This window comes from Haliaeetus albicilla, chromosome 9, assembly GCF_947461875.1.
Source record: "Haliaeetus albicilla chromosome 9, bHalAlb1.1, whole genome shotgun sequence".
NCBI classification, from domain to species: domain Eukaryota; kingdom Metazoa; phylum Chordata; class Aves; order Accipitriformes; family Accipitridae; genus Haliaeetus; species Haliaeetus albicilla.
In genome coordinates this window covers 757,575-770,331 of record NC_091491.1, presented here as the reverse complement: position 1 = coordinate 770,331, position 12,757 = coordinate 757,575, and positions in this window count along the sequence as shown.

Below are 12,757 nucleotides of genomic sequence, written 5' to 3'. Positions count from 1 at the left end.
ACTGAGCAACCTTTGACGCTTTCCACATGTCAGACAGGGATATGAGTTCTCTCCTCCCACTCTTAGCCTATTTTTGGCCAAGGATGACAGGCCGTGCCTAGCACAAAGAGGGCTTTTGCTGGCTACTGCAACAGACACTGCTCTTGGGATATGCTGACAGCTTTATGTGCTCAAGCCAGGGGCAATAATTACCAAAGGAAAAGAAGTTTCAGAAGAAGAAAAGACTGAACAAGAATGGATGGCGTAGGGATGTGGATCAAGTGCTCACCTTGCCCTGCAATGCACGATACTGAATGCTGTCTCAGTTTTGCTGCCTTCTCTTCCCTGTTGTACATGTCTATCACATCTGAGAGCCCCCGTCCTACCGCCGTGGTAACCACAGACTCTGGAAAAAATGTTGTCCCAATTGTCCTCCTCCTCCCATTTGCTCTGGGATGCCTTGCAGGAGTGTCATAGGTCTGGCAGGGTGCGGAGGCACCGACGATGTGCAGCCCCTGGAGGCTCCGTAGCGTGGTTCCCGCAGGCAGCGGGCTGCCCACCTCCTGCTGCCCTTGCTTCTTGCTGGGCTGCGCTGGCCGACTCACACCGCCTCCACGGTTCCCCAGCAGACAGTGGCCTTCAGGATGTTACTTTCCACCCTCCTTTCCAGATTTGGCACTCAACATGTTTTGTGTGCTGTTTAGAGGAGCTCTGCTCCTTACCTGGCTGGCACTGAGGTCCCGTCTCTAGTAAGGTTTGGGCTGGAGGGTAAAACAGCAATGAATTAGTGAAGGGTAAAATGGGAAGCACCAAATCTATTTCAGGTAGAAAACGGAAATCAGAAAACACACCTACCTTAGCAGTGCTCCTCGCTAGGACAGGGAAAAAGGAAAAAAAGAGATTATGACTAAAAGAAGACAAAGCACGGCTTCCACCTCCCGGTACTGGTAACCCAGTTTGGTGACAGGGGTCCTGGGGAGAGCCTCGGCCACCCACCCACCATGGGGATGGCTGGCACAGCAGTGCCACCACCAGCAGACGCCTTCCCTCCCCACAGCCCAGATTTGGTAGCCTGGAGGTTATTTTACCTTTGTGGTGGTAGCAAAGGGTGCCTGCGAGGCACGCGGCGAGGCTGAGGAGGAGCAGCAGCCAGGCGGTGGAGGTAGCTTCTGCCCACGAACAAAAGAAAGAAGAGCAGCAGAGACACGAGAGTCTGACCCCAGCCACGCTGCCTGACCCTGGCCATGCTGCCATCGCACGCAGGGGACGGGGACGCGGATGGGACCAGCAGCTCATACAGGTCGACTGCAGGGGATCAGGGTGAGAACAAGTACCAGCGAGCAGGCGGTGATCCTGCAACTGCAATCAGGCTGCAGCACATTTTATTGGAGTTCACTGATCCCACTGAATTAAAGGCCAAATTTAGATTTACTCCAAATAGCTTGGCTTGGCACTGCTATTTGGTCTGAAATGCTGTCCTCACTCAATCCTCTCTGCAAAGATTATCTCCTATCTTGCCCAAGACAAAACCCCCCTCACATTTCAAACTTGCTTTGTTAAGAGAGTTCTCTATGTTTTGCTAAGGGCATCTGGCAGATGCTTCAAAAGAGACCCAGCTCTTGCTTATGAAGACTGTTAATTTTGGGCCGGAACTGGCCAGGAACTGACTTCCCTAATAAATGGACATTTTGGCAAAAAAAAAGTGGTCTACCTCATTTATTTAGTTTTGAATCAAGGAGTCAATTTTGTTGTTTTTCATTAAGATGGCAGAAGTCTGATGAAAAAAGAATATTTGTTGGATTTTTTTTTTGAGAAGAACACTGGAAGGGAAGAGTGAGAAAGGGGAAAGATCAGTGGGAAGTTCCCCCCCAGCAATCCCATGGGGTCAAGGGTGCAGGGGACAATGTCCCCAAGTGAGCGGTGTACCCCTCACCTCCGTGGTCACACTTCTTCTGATGGGGGACTGCAGGCTGGGGTGGTCTACCCAGCACGTGTACTTATGGCCACCGTCCTTCAGGGACGCTGTGAGCAGGAAGCACCTGGAGGAGCTGTAGGTCCCATTGCTGCTCTGCGGATCACCACTCAAGAGAACGTTCTTCATGACATCGGGGACCTTCCAGGTGTCCTTTGGCTCCTGGAGCCACTGAGCCTGGGTGTTGTGTGGGTAGTAGTGCCTGATGTTGCAGCCCAGCTTGTGCTGCTCTCCTTCCACCACTGACAGAGAGGTGATGTTAACGGTCACTGTGGGTTTTTCTGGTGAGTGAAAATTTATTACACTACTAAGTCTCTCAACTCATAAATTCTGTTTCCATCATTAAACAAAACCAAATACAGTTTTATGTGCTATGCGTCTGAGCACTTCCCATTGGTCTTAAAAAAGAAATCCTGAGCCCATGCTATTACCTTCTATTTGCAGCTGGATTGACTGTACCCCAGCGAGAGAAGCCACTGACACCAAGCACCAGTAGGTTCCTTCCTCTCTCACCTCCGCATCTCTGAGCACCAGGGAAGCGTTTCCCTTCGGGATTTCCTCCAGGACCATCTCAGCCCGGCGAGCCACGCGTTCCACCTGCTCGGTGGTTCCACTGTAAGCGAACAGGCAGGTTTTGTGCCTCCCTTTTTCTGGTGCAATACCCACTGGGTGGGCACAGCTGCCCGGTGGTCCGTGGAGAAGGCAGAGCCCAACCAGCCCTCCGTGGCCAGGGCCGAGCGGAGGAGGGCAAGCACTGCGTGTGGGAGAGGCAGTGGTGAGGGGCTGGGACCAGGCAGTGGTGCCAACACTGGAGGGCTCTGTGTGTGTGTGTGTGGGAGCAGTGGGCACCAGCCACCATCTAAGTGCCCCGGGGCTGTACTGCAGAGCCTGAGCAGGGTTGGGGGCTTGGGTGGGCCAGTTCCCAACCCACCCGTGACTTAGTCCTGGGGGCAAGCCTTTAGCCTGGCTCACGGCTTGCAGGCCACCGGACCTTCCCGTTTCGTGCACAGCCACGGGATGTGACAATCCAGGATGCCCCCCGAGTCAGGAAGGGCACGGTCCAACACTGCCCAAGCAGCACTTTTGTAGCTCGCTTTTCTTCTGTCCCTGAGCCATGCTATATTTTATTCTCAACTCATTTTTATGTGACAGAGCAACAGATGTAATAACCTCTCCGTAACTCTTACTGCAATAGAAGGCTTAATGAACCAGCATTTCTTTCCCACCACACTGGCTGTTGCTTTGGAAATCACTGCAAACCTAAAAGCTGTGAGAGAATGTGCACAGGAGCCTACGTGTGGCCTCAGTGCTGGGAAGTGCTAAAGAGCATCCCGACACTTTGGGTGGCAAATTGAAGTCAGCTGAGTGGCCCAATTAACCTGCGGGACTATTATAAAAGGCAGCTGTGTGACAGTAGCAATGTTAGGTAGGCTGCTTGCAAGAGGGTGCTGGGAAGAGCTCTCCCTGTCTTGGCTTCCAGGCTGAGTTTCTGCCACATTTTATCTGCTTGGATGTAGTGAGACTCTATGGTCTCAGTAGAGTGCTCCTGATATGGTAAATAATCCATTTAATTTTTTTTTTTTTAAACGAGGGATAGAGAAAAGGCTGGTGTGGGTGAATCTGAGAAGCTTCGTGTGTAGGCATGGGGTCTGTATGTGCCAGCGATGGGCTCTGCAGCGATGGATGGTGCTGAGCGCTACTGCTGGCTGTTGGTGCTGGCAGCTGCCTGCTCCTGCATCACTGACCCTGCCAGGGTCCTGCTGGGGAGGTTGCATGGGGATGGGGCTGTGAGTCTCTTGCTGCAGTGGCCCAGCCACCATGTTACGGGCTGCTTGTCCTCAGAGCCTTCCTGCTATTTTTAAGCATTGCAGCTGTGTATCTCTTGATCAGATAACACCAGGTCGTGGGGGTGGGGGGTTAAGCAACACAAGTTTGTGGTTTGGAGATGGGAACTAGAGCCTTGCATTCTTGTTCCGACCCTGACTTGCAACCATTTTGCACATGCCAGCTGACCAACCTCTTTCAGTTTCTTCACTCAAAACTTCTCCCTAGCTGTAAAAGGGCAGCTCAAGCTGCAGAGCTTGCTTTCTGTGCAAACACCATGAGAGTGCTCCATCTGCTGAAAAACTAAGATAAGGCTTAATGGGTAAGGCTATGTTAAAGCTTTGGTGATTTAAGTTAGGACTTTTAGTGATGATGGTATGGAAGTATATAAATAGAAAACAATTATGGTTTTGAGAAGCTGTTTTGAGGTTATTAGCTTCTGCAATGTATGTATAATCCTCAACACAAGGGAGAACATATGCTTTTTAATAAAAGCATTTTGTCTTACAGTATGTTAAGAAGTTAGCTTAAGCTATTTGTAAACTCAGGAGGCTTTTAAAAATAGACTGAGGTGCATCATCACAGAAGTCCAGAAGCTAAGTACTGGGAAGTGACATGACAGTGACAATGGTTGCAATGTGTAAGACCGTAGTATGTATTTGTAACACCCCAGTGTAGATAGGAAGGAAAGGGCAGGTTTCCTCCACATAATCAATCTGAAAAAGTCTCAGGTTTGGGGTACAGTTGAAATGCAGCGGGGGTAGCTCTTCACCAATTAACTTTTGGGACTGCAGCTGCAATGCCCTGGCCAACTGCATTTCCCTTCAATACTTTGAGTATATGAAAGTCTCCAGGGGAATGTTACTTTTTCTGTTACCTGAAATGTGCGATCGCTGTGCAATGCCTGGGAAAAGCTGTCTGGTAAATAAAGCTTATCTGGTAAAACACAAGATAATAATTATACAGTGCAAAATTCTGGATGGTTCCTCACATAGAAACCAGTATCAATTTTGAGAGGTTTAAAAAGTTAAGCTGTAAAATTAAATAGTGTGAGACAACATTGACAGTTAAACAGTTTAGACATACCTTTTAAAGGAACAGGAATGTTTTCTAGACCTTGCAGATGGGCAAGCTGGGAATTAACAGTTGAATATTCCAGCCAGAAATGAGGAAGTTCCCCAAAGAATCTGGACTCTCAAATTTGGTGGGAGGGAAACTCAAATTCTCCAGACAACTGGAAAATAACTCAAAACAGACTTCTCAGCCAGAATTTCTTCACTCACTCTTTTAGTTTAAACAAACTGCGAGTGTTGTGGAAGCAACCGCCTAAATCCAGGTTGCAGAGGATTTGGGGGATAGTAATTGAGCTAAGTTGTTCACTTTTATAGCTGAGATGGACCAAATCCTTAAATAGTGTTCTTGAGAGTGCTCAACTGCTGGGAGTCCTACTCATCAGGTGAAATACAAACCCAAATATTACAGGTCCTTTTCCCAAGTCAGTCTCTAGTTTGGGGTTATGTTTTCTGGACAGGAAGCTCTTTTGAAGCTGAAGAACCTTCTTCAGTTCTGCCCTAGAATATTTAAGACACTCGCTGTAATTTATTCCAGCAGTAGCTGCAATTATGATATACTGTGTACACAATTTTACAGCTCAGCCTTATTCCATATAATTTTGAACTTGAGATGCTCCAATCAGGATCCTAATTTTCTAGGCTCTGTCTATAGACAGATACACATGATGAGTGGCACTTTGAAACTCTGCTGCTTTTCCTTTTCTTATAAACTACAGAGAATCCAATCAAGCATGAATCCAGGCATAAGAGGAAAATATAAATAATCATTACAGCATTTATCTCCTAGAGGTTTATTACCAGATTACTTACTGAATTAAGATATTTTCTTTGGACATGCAGCTGTCTATAGGCTTGAGTAATTTTCGTACCTGGAAGTGATCTTTCTTTCTCTGTGCTTTACAAGGCATTAGCAGTTTGCTTGGAGTTTTTAATTCATTCAATTCCAGCTTTCCACAGAACTAAGAACAGACTACCCAGCTTGCTTTTGCAAATGAATTGTGTATGTACACAAAACCGGAGCTGAAAACACGGTGGCTTTTGCTTGGCTGCTTACCTGCTTGGAGGACTGGAATCATGGAAAGATGGTTGAGGACTTCTACTGCCCAAGCATCTTCTCTGCTTCTTGTAGGTATGCTCACTATGTCATGACTTCTAGTTCTGATCACAGAAGAGAATAATTTGATCGTTCAGTTACAGGAGCATCTGCAGACATGAAGCATGCTTTGATGCTACAAGCACAGCACAAAATCATACCTAAAGCCTCACATGGAGTCCTTAAGTGGGTCACAAATGCAGCAGCAAGGAGCAGCTGTCAGCCCTTTAGGCTTCCAGCTGACTATTGCGAGCCCATAACCAAACATAAGTTGCCACGCGGATGTTCTGCCTCTCCTGGTTTGAAAACCTCTGACCTAAACAAGCGAAATTTGGGACCCGCATTAGTGGCAGAACCTGGCGTAGAACCACCTGCCCTGCCTCAACCGTGCTCTGCGGAGTGGGAAGGGAGCAGAGGTCGGGTGTTTGCATGTGGCTGGGGAAAACCGGAGCCCTTCCTCCTTCCCTGCTACACTGGCTTCGTGTCAGACAAAACTTGGTCAGAGAAGCCTGAGGTAATGCCCGCTCCCCTGGGGAGCAGCCGGTGCTGCCCACTGCCCACACCCCAGCACTGTCAGCCCATGCGGCTCTGCTCTGCCAGGGTGCTCAGTGCCGTCCCCAGGGTGCTCGCTGGCGATGCTCGGAGCCCCGCTGCCACCCACTTGTGAACAGTGTCACTCCAACCCCAATTAAAAGTGGTTAGGCGTTTTAAGGCTGTTCCGAATCATCTTCAGAGCTTATCGGATCTGGCAAGAACAGTGCAGTACATCTATTAGGGAAGCTGATAAGAACTTGTCTGTCTTTTTAATGAAAGTCTCTATGTACCAGATAATCATGCTGAATAGTACTCATTGGAAAACCTCCGAAAAGTAATTCATCAAGTAATTTTCTAGCCACTGTTAGAAAGTAGAATGAAGAATGAGGTCACAGAATGGTTTGGGTTGGAAAGGAACTTTAAAGATCATCTACTCCAGCCCCCCCTGCCATGGGGAGGGATGTCTTTCACTACACCAGGTTGTTCAAAGCCCCATCCAACCTGACTTTGACCACTGCCAGGGATGGAGCATCTGGGCATCTCTGCTAGGTCACTGGTCCAGATCCAGCTCTGATGGATGGCTTTATGTGGCTTGAGATGCAATCAAGGCAGCTGCTAATAAAAAGCAGGCTTGGTGTTAATATTTAAATTTGGAACTAGGGACAAGAAAATCCAATTTAGGGATTTTTTTATGCTCTTGATACAATATGAACTCGATACAATATGAAAAAAACTATTCATAGCAAATGTTTACAGCAGTCATTTGTACATGCTATTGGATGAAGTCGAGTATTCAAGGATGAGGTGTGCATTCCCAAAGCACAGGCAGTGCACTGCAGCAGTCAGGCAGTCTAATGGGACTGAAAATCACTTCAAACCTTTCCCTGGGGAAAGACTTGGGATGACACAGAGAAGAAAAACTATGCCTGTTCACTTTAATTATGGTCCTGAGAATTCATTTAACAAGAAGTTTTGATATTTATAGCCAGATTTATACTTCAGTTCGATTTTTTTAATAATAATGAATGTTTATTTCTCTCATCCATTACACGTCATCCCAGAAGCTGTACAAATTTATGGAAAACACAAGGTGAAGCTGATGTACTTTCTTTGTAAAATTGGAAGTTTTTGGCACATGTGGGTGTCTTAAGCACACAACTCGATATGCTGTTGAGCTACTGAAAATGTAAATCTTTCAGTATTTAATTTCAGTAGTGACTGTGTTCCCATGTGGGTGGAGAAGAATTTTCCAGTTTCATTCCTTGGAGCTCCTGAAACTCAGAGGTTTCCTCTTCTGTACAGAAGGTGGCACTGGAAATACAGAAATGAAAGCGTAATCCTCCACTTGCTTTTACAAAACAGGCTTGCATTTGAGTAACATCTTGTCAGGGGGTTATTCTCACCTTCAAAAAAATGAGCATTCCTTCTTTCTCAGTTATTAAGGGTCCTATTCAGCCTCTCGGAGAGGATTAATTTACAAGGTGACTTGTACTGACTTGGGAGGGAATTCTTGAGATGTACAGTATGGGCTCTGGGTCCCATCCCAAATAGCAGCATAGTTGGCTAGTTCTCTGAAATGTAGGGGTTTTTTTCCAGCCTATACCCACAGAGCTTTTGAACAAACTACAAAGGCTAATGGAAGTTATCACAGAACGTATTCAATATATGTCTAAGCTCCACAGATGAATTAGCATCTAATGTAAATTGTAATAACCCTGAAAGTTCAGGATAACAAGAAACAAGACACATGCAGAAGTGACTGTAGTTCATCATTACCTGCCGATGTGTTTGCATAAGCAACATTTAAGTAGTAATTTGATGTCTGTCTTGCCACGCATCAGTTGTCTTATTTAAACAGTGCTTTTTGTATGCATTATACTTTCTAGGTATGAGACAGGGCTCCTTCTGCAGAGAGCTCCTACAAAATTAGAAATGACAATACAATGAGTAGTTTAAGCAACACAAGGGAAAGAGATAAATAATAGCTTTCTTGTTATATTGCTGGATAACAAGAGTACACCAGCAACTATACTTAGCTGTGGAATTTTTCAGCTTTAATAACTGAGGTGAGGTTTCCATTACTGTAACACTGCATCGTTACAGGTACTAAGCTGGGCAGTTTTTAGATGAGTTGTTACAGAGTTTGGTGCCATATGCAGAAAAAGCAGTCGTTATGACATTTACATTACTTTAGTAGTTTAATGAGTTTGGCTCCATTCCTGGAAATGGTGTCTCTGCTGCTTCAGAATGCCATTAGGAGGGGGATATATGGAGAGGCGTGACATCAGGCAGCGGAGTGGGTTTGCAACTTGCACATTGTCACAGTACTTTCTGCTAGTGCATTAGCCTAAGGACAAACGCCCTTTACTTTAAAACAGAATGAGGTCTCGACTGCTTATGGCACAGCCAGCCCTCAACAGATAGTGTCTTATCCAGATTTCTGGGGAAGATCCTGTTGCTGCCCATTGGTTTAGAAACATCGCTTTTGACTGTTTCTTCCAGCTGAATAATTGAAAAGGTTTTTCTGCAGCTGCTTCATTTCCTGCACTAGTTCTGACCAAACCCAATGTTTTCTAGGAAACCTCCTGCTGCTTCTCTGCCCTCACCATGGAGATGATGCTTTTGATGCATATTCCTCCTTTCTTCTCTTGCAGAAGGGAAAAGTGAAGGCGTAAGTCCTGCTCTCCTGCCCACAGCTGGAGATAAGCCACAGTGTTTGCAAAAGCATTTTCATGACTTGATCTGTATTATCAAAAATGCCTTAAATGGCACTGCTGGAGTTCATCCCTTAGCATGCACTATCTTAAACAATGTATTTAGAGCTACTTTCAAGAGCTTTAGAGTTTACTTTGGAAGGCAGGCGAAGCTGTTTGTTCAGATACCTTCTCTCTAATCTCAGTTTGCTGCTTGAGTGCTTGAGGATAGGAGACAGTGAAGAAGCTGAGCTATAAAAAGAAAAGGGGAGGAATGAGGAAGAGAAATCAAAAACACTTGCCAAAAGTCTCTGAAACTTGTACTCCTCATGTCAAATTTTTTGGTGTTTGGCAGTGCTTTGCCTGCGTCTGTGCTGATTATCACTGTATGAGCTGGGGTGGCCACTGTAACTCCTGGCTAATTGCAAGGGTTGTCTGACTTAACCTGTGGTTTGTTGGTGCAAGCAGCTTTTCATTTCACGTTGCCTCAAGTAAACCTACCAACAACCCAGAAAGCCTATGTGGAATACTGAAAGAAAAATAGATGTTTTGCTGCAGTGGTTGTGGAGGATGGGGTCTGTAAGACTGCTCACACAGTCTGCATGGGAAAATGCCTGTGCTGGGCAAAAAGCGAATGAGAGCAGAGCTGTTACCATGACCATCAGGCTGGGTCCCTGCTGCAGGTGCATGTGGTGCCTCAGGTAATGGGCCATGGATCCTTAAAGGCCTGGAACAGTTGTTCTGAGGAGCTGATCTGCTTGGAACAGAGGGCAGAGATTTTTATTCCTGCATTAAATGGAATTTAAGTGTTTTTTTGGGGAGTGGAAGGTGTGTGTGGAAAGACCAGCTTGAGTGAAAAGCTCCCAGTGACAAAGAATTTGCCCGGCCGGTTCAGCACTGTCCTTTACGCTTACAGTGGACAAGTGCCATCTTCTTTCCAGTTCCTCTTAGTACTAACAAGGAGGGAGCTGCTGTCTGCTGAGCTGGGTGGCCGTGTTTGAGGTAAGTGTCCTAGTGTGCCTTGGTGTCCCTGGCTGGGTGACCAAGAGCCATCTGCTCCTTCCCATGTAGGTCCTTCAGGCTGAATGTTCATTTCATAATCGCACATCCAGTTAACATACAGGACCTGAATCCAGCTTACCGTAAGCCAGGACAAAAGGCTCTTTCAAGCTGATCTAAACTGTGTGGACAGATCCGACGTAGGAGTGATGCAAAGGGGATAAGGATGAAGTGCTTCATTTGAAAGCAGACGCAGAGCTCAGAGTCTCTATGATGTGGAGGCAGAGGCTGGTTCAGGCCATGTGCGTGGGAACCACAGAGCGGCAGCATCGCCTCGGCGGCGAAGGGCTTTACTGGCCGCTTGCCGTTGCTCTGGACACGAAAAATAAATTCCAAGCACACCACGGAATGTAGATGCTGAAGATAAAATAAAAATAAATCATTTTACTTGTAGAGGCATAGAGCTTACATGCTTGACTAAAATGGGAGATCCTTTTTTTTTTTGCAATGTTGGAGGTGCTGCAAGAGATCTCAAAAATCGTACGCTGTAAGAGCAACTTCTCAGAAACAGAACAGCTGCTATTAGGAAAAGTTCAGCACCAACGGTGTGCAGCAAGCTGAAAAAGGCGGGTTTGTTTTCATAGCGTTACTAAAGTCTCCTTTACAACTTTACCAAATGCTACAATTTCAAAGAATCTTTGTCCTAATGAGAAGCAGCAAATTTGGCTTGCTTGGAATTCTTCCAGTGTTACCTCACTTTCTGTGTTACACATAGGGATGCTGAGCGGCCTCAGCGTTTGCCCTGCTGAGTGCTGCTGGAGGGGGTGTGGGTGTCCCCACCGCCTGCGGGGGTCACCCCGAGCTGCATGGCCATGAGCAGGAGCACCCTGCACCTCCACCCAGCTTCTACCTGTGGGGTACCAGAGGCAGCACCATCCTAAACTACGGTATGTTGGTTTTTTTCTCTGAAACAGCCTTTCAGAGCCTTCTCCCCTTGCATTTGTCTTAGTTGTCTGCCAATTAACTGAGCAGAAGCCTTTGCCGTTTCATGAAGTCTTTTTTCCCCCCACAGTTTGGAAGAAGATTGGTGACAGATTCGTATGAACTTTGGTTTTTCTGAAGAGTTTGATTTAGAGGTTAATCCCATAAGCAGCTCAGCAAAAAGGAAGGCTGATGGGGGGAAAGCAGTCATATCATAAGAATGGATTTAGGGAACATATTTCCTGCAAAAACTAGGTATTTTTTGTAGTTAAGTTCCTCACAGCTTCATAATTTTCCACTTAAGAGCCATGCTTTGCCAGTAGTGAGAGCGTCCTGCCTGCATCTAAGTGCCTTGTGCACATCTGTAGTGTGTGTTGAAGACAAAATGGGCCTTTTGGGGAAGTTGTTGGCTCCCACTTTCGCAAACAGTGGCTTCTTTATTATTAGTGAGAGCTGAGATTCTGGAGAACAAGACGATACTGTGGTGCAGCTGAGGAGCTGGGCTGCTGGCTGCTCGCGCTGGTCGTTGTACCTGCAGCCCGCTGAGGACGCCGTGGTCCCCCGGGGCGCAGCAGAGGCAGAGGAGCAGCTGAGGGGACAATCAGTGTGTGGGCCAGCAGCACGCACTGTGCCCTTCTGCTCCCTTCTGTTGATGGAGGTTGCCTGCTCTTTTTAAAGGACCTGACATGTGCACTGTCTGCTTCAGGCATCCAGAATTTAACCCGGGTTGTTAAACGTCCAGGTTTCCTGACTTCTGCTTTTGAGGGTCACTACCTATGGCAATGTTTAGAGGACCAGAGGAACCAAACGCAGGACTGCCCCATGCTCGGTGGAGCTGGCCATTGCGATTGCCACTGAGATACAGAGAGAAGATTGCTGAATAATTGTGTACTTCTAATAATGACAAACACAGGTTTGGCTAAGGCTCGAGAGCTGACTGAACACCTAGCAGTTCCCATTGTCTTACAGCCAGTGCCGCGGTCTTTAATTTCCATGATGTTTCTGGCTATATTTCATATGTCCAGTAGGAGAGGAAAGTTTGGAAAGGAAAACTAATAGATCTGTCTTTCTGTGCACACATGGTACTGAGACCTGTGAGACAAATTGTGTAGCTCTGTAAAGTGCTGGGCAGCATGATAAATTGTACTGCTACATTATGCTCTGCCCACTAATCTACCTCCCCTTTGATTCCTTCCCATATTATACTCCCCCCCATGCAGTTTCCATCAACCTCTTTCTGGGAAGGACCCCCACACCTCCTGAGTTGCTACAGAAATGTCTTCCTTTATCCTCCTGATGCCATTTCCCCTCTCTTACCTGAAGTCAGAAGTTGGCTGCAATTTGGAGTATAAAAATGGCCACTTTGGGACACTCCAGTTGTGCCTCTAATTGTCTGTTTTCTCTAACAGGGATAGTACTGCTTTTCTTCTTTGCTCTACTGCACTTTCTGGAAATTAGGTGGAGAAGTAGACATTGGGCTGTATTTGGCATGCTATGTTCTCCCTCTGTTTGCTTTGCTTGAGGTCTTCCTGGTGGATTTTTTATTAAACAAATTAAATGTGTTGGGAATAAAACACAATTATTCATAATTACTGTGTAAAGACTCAAT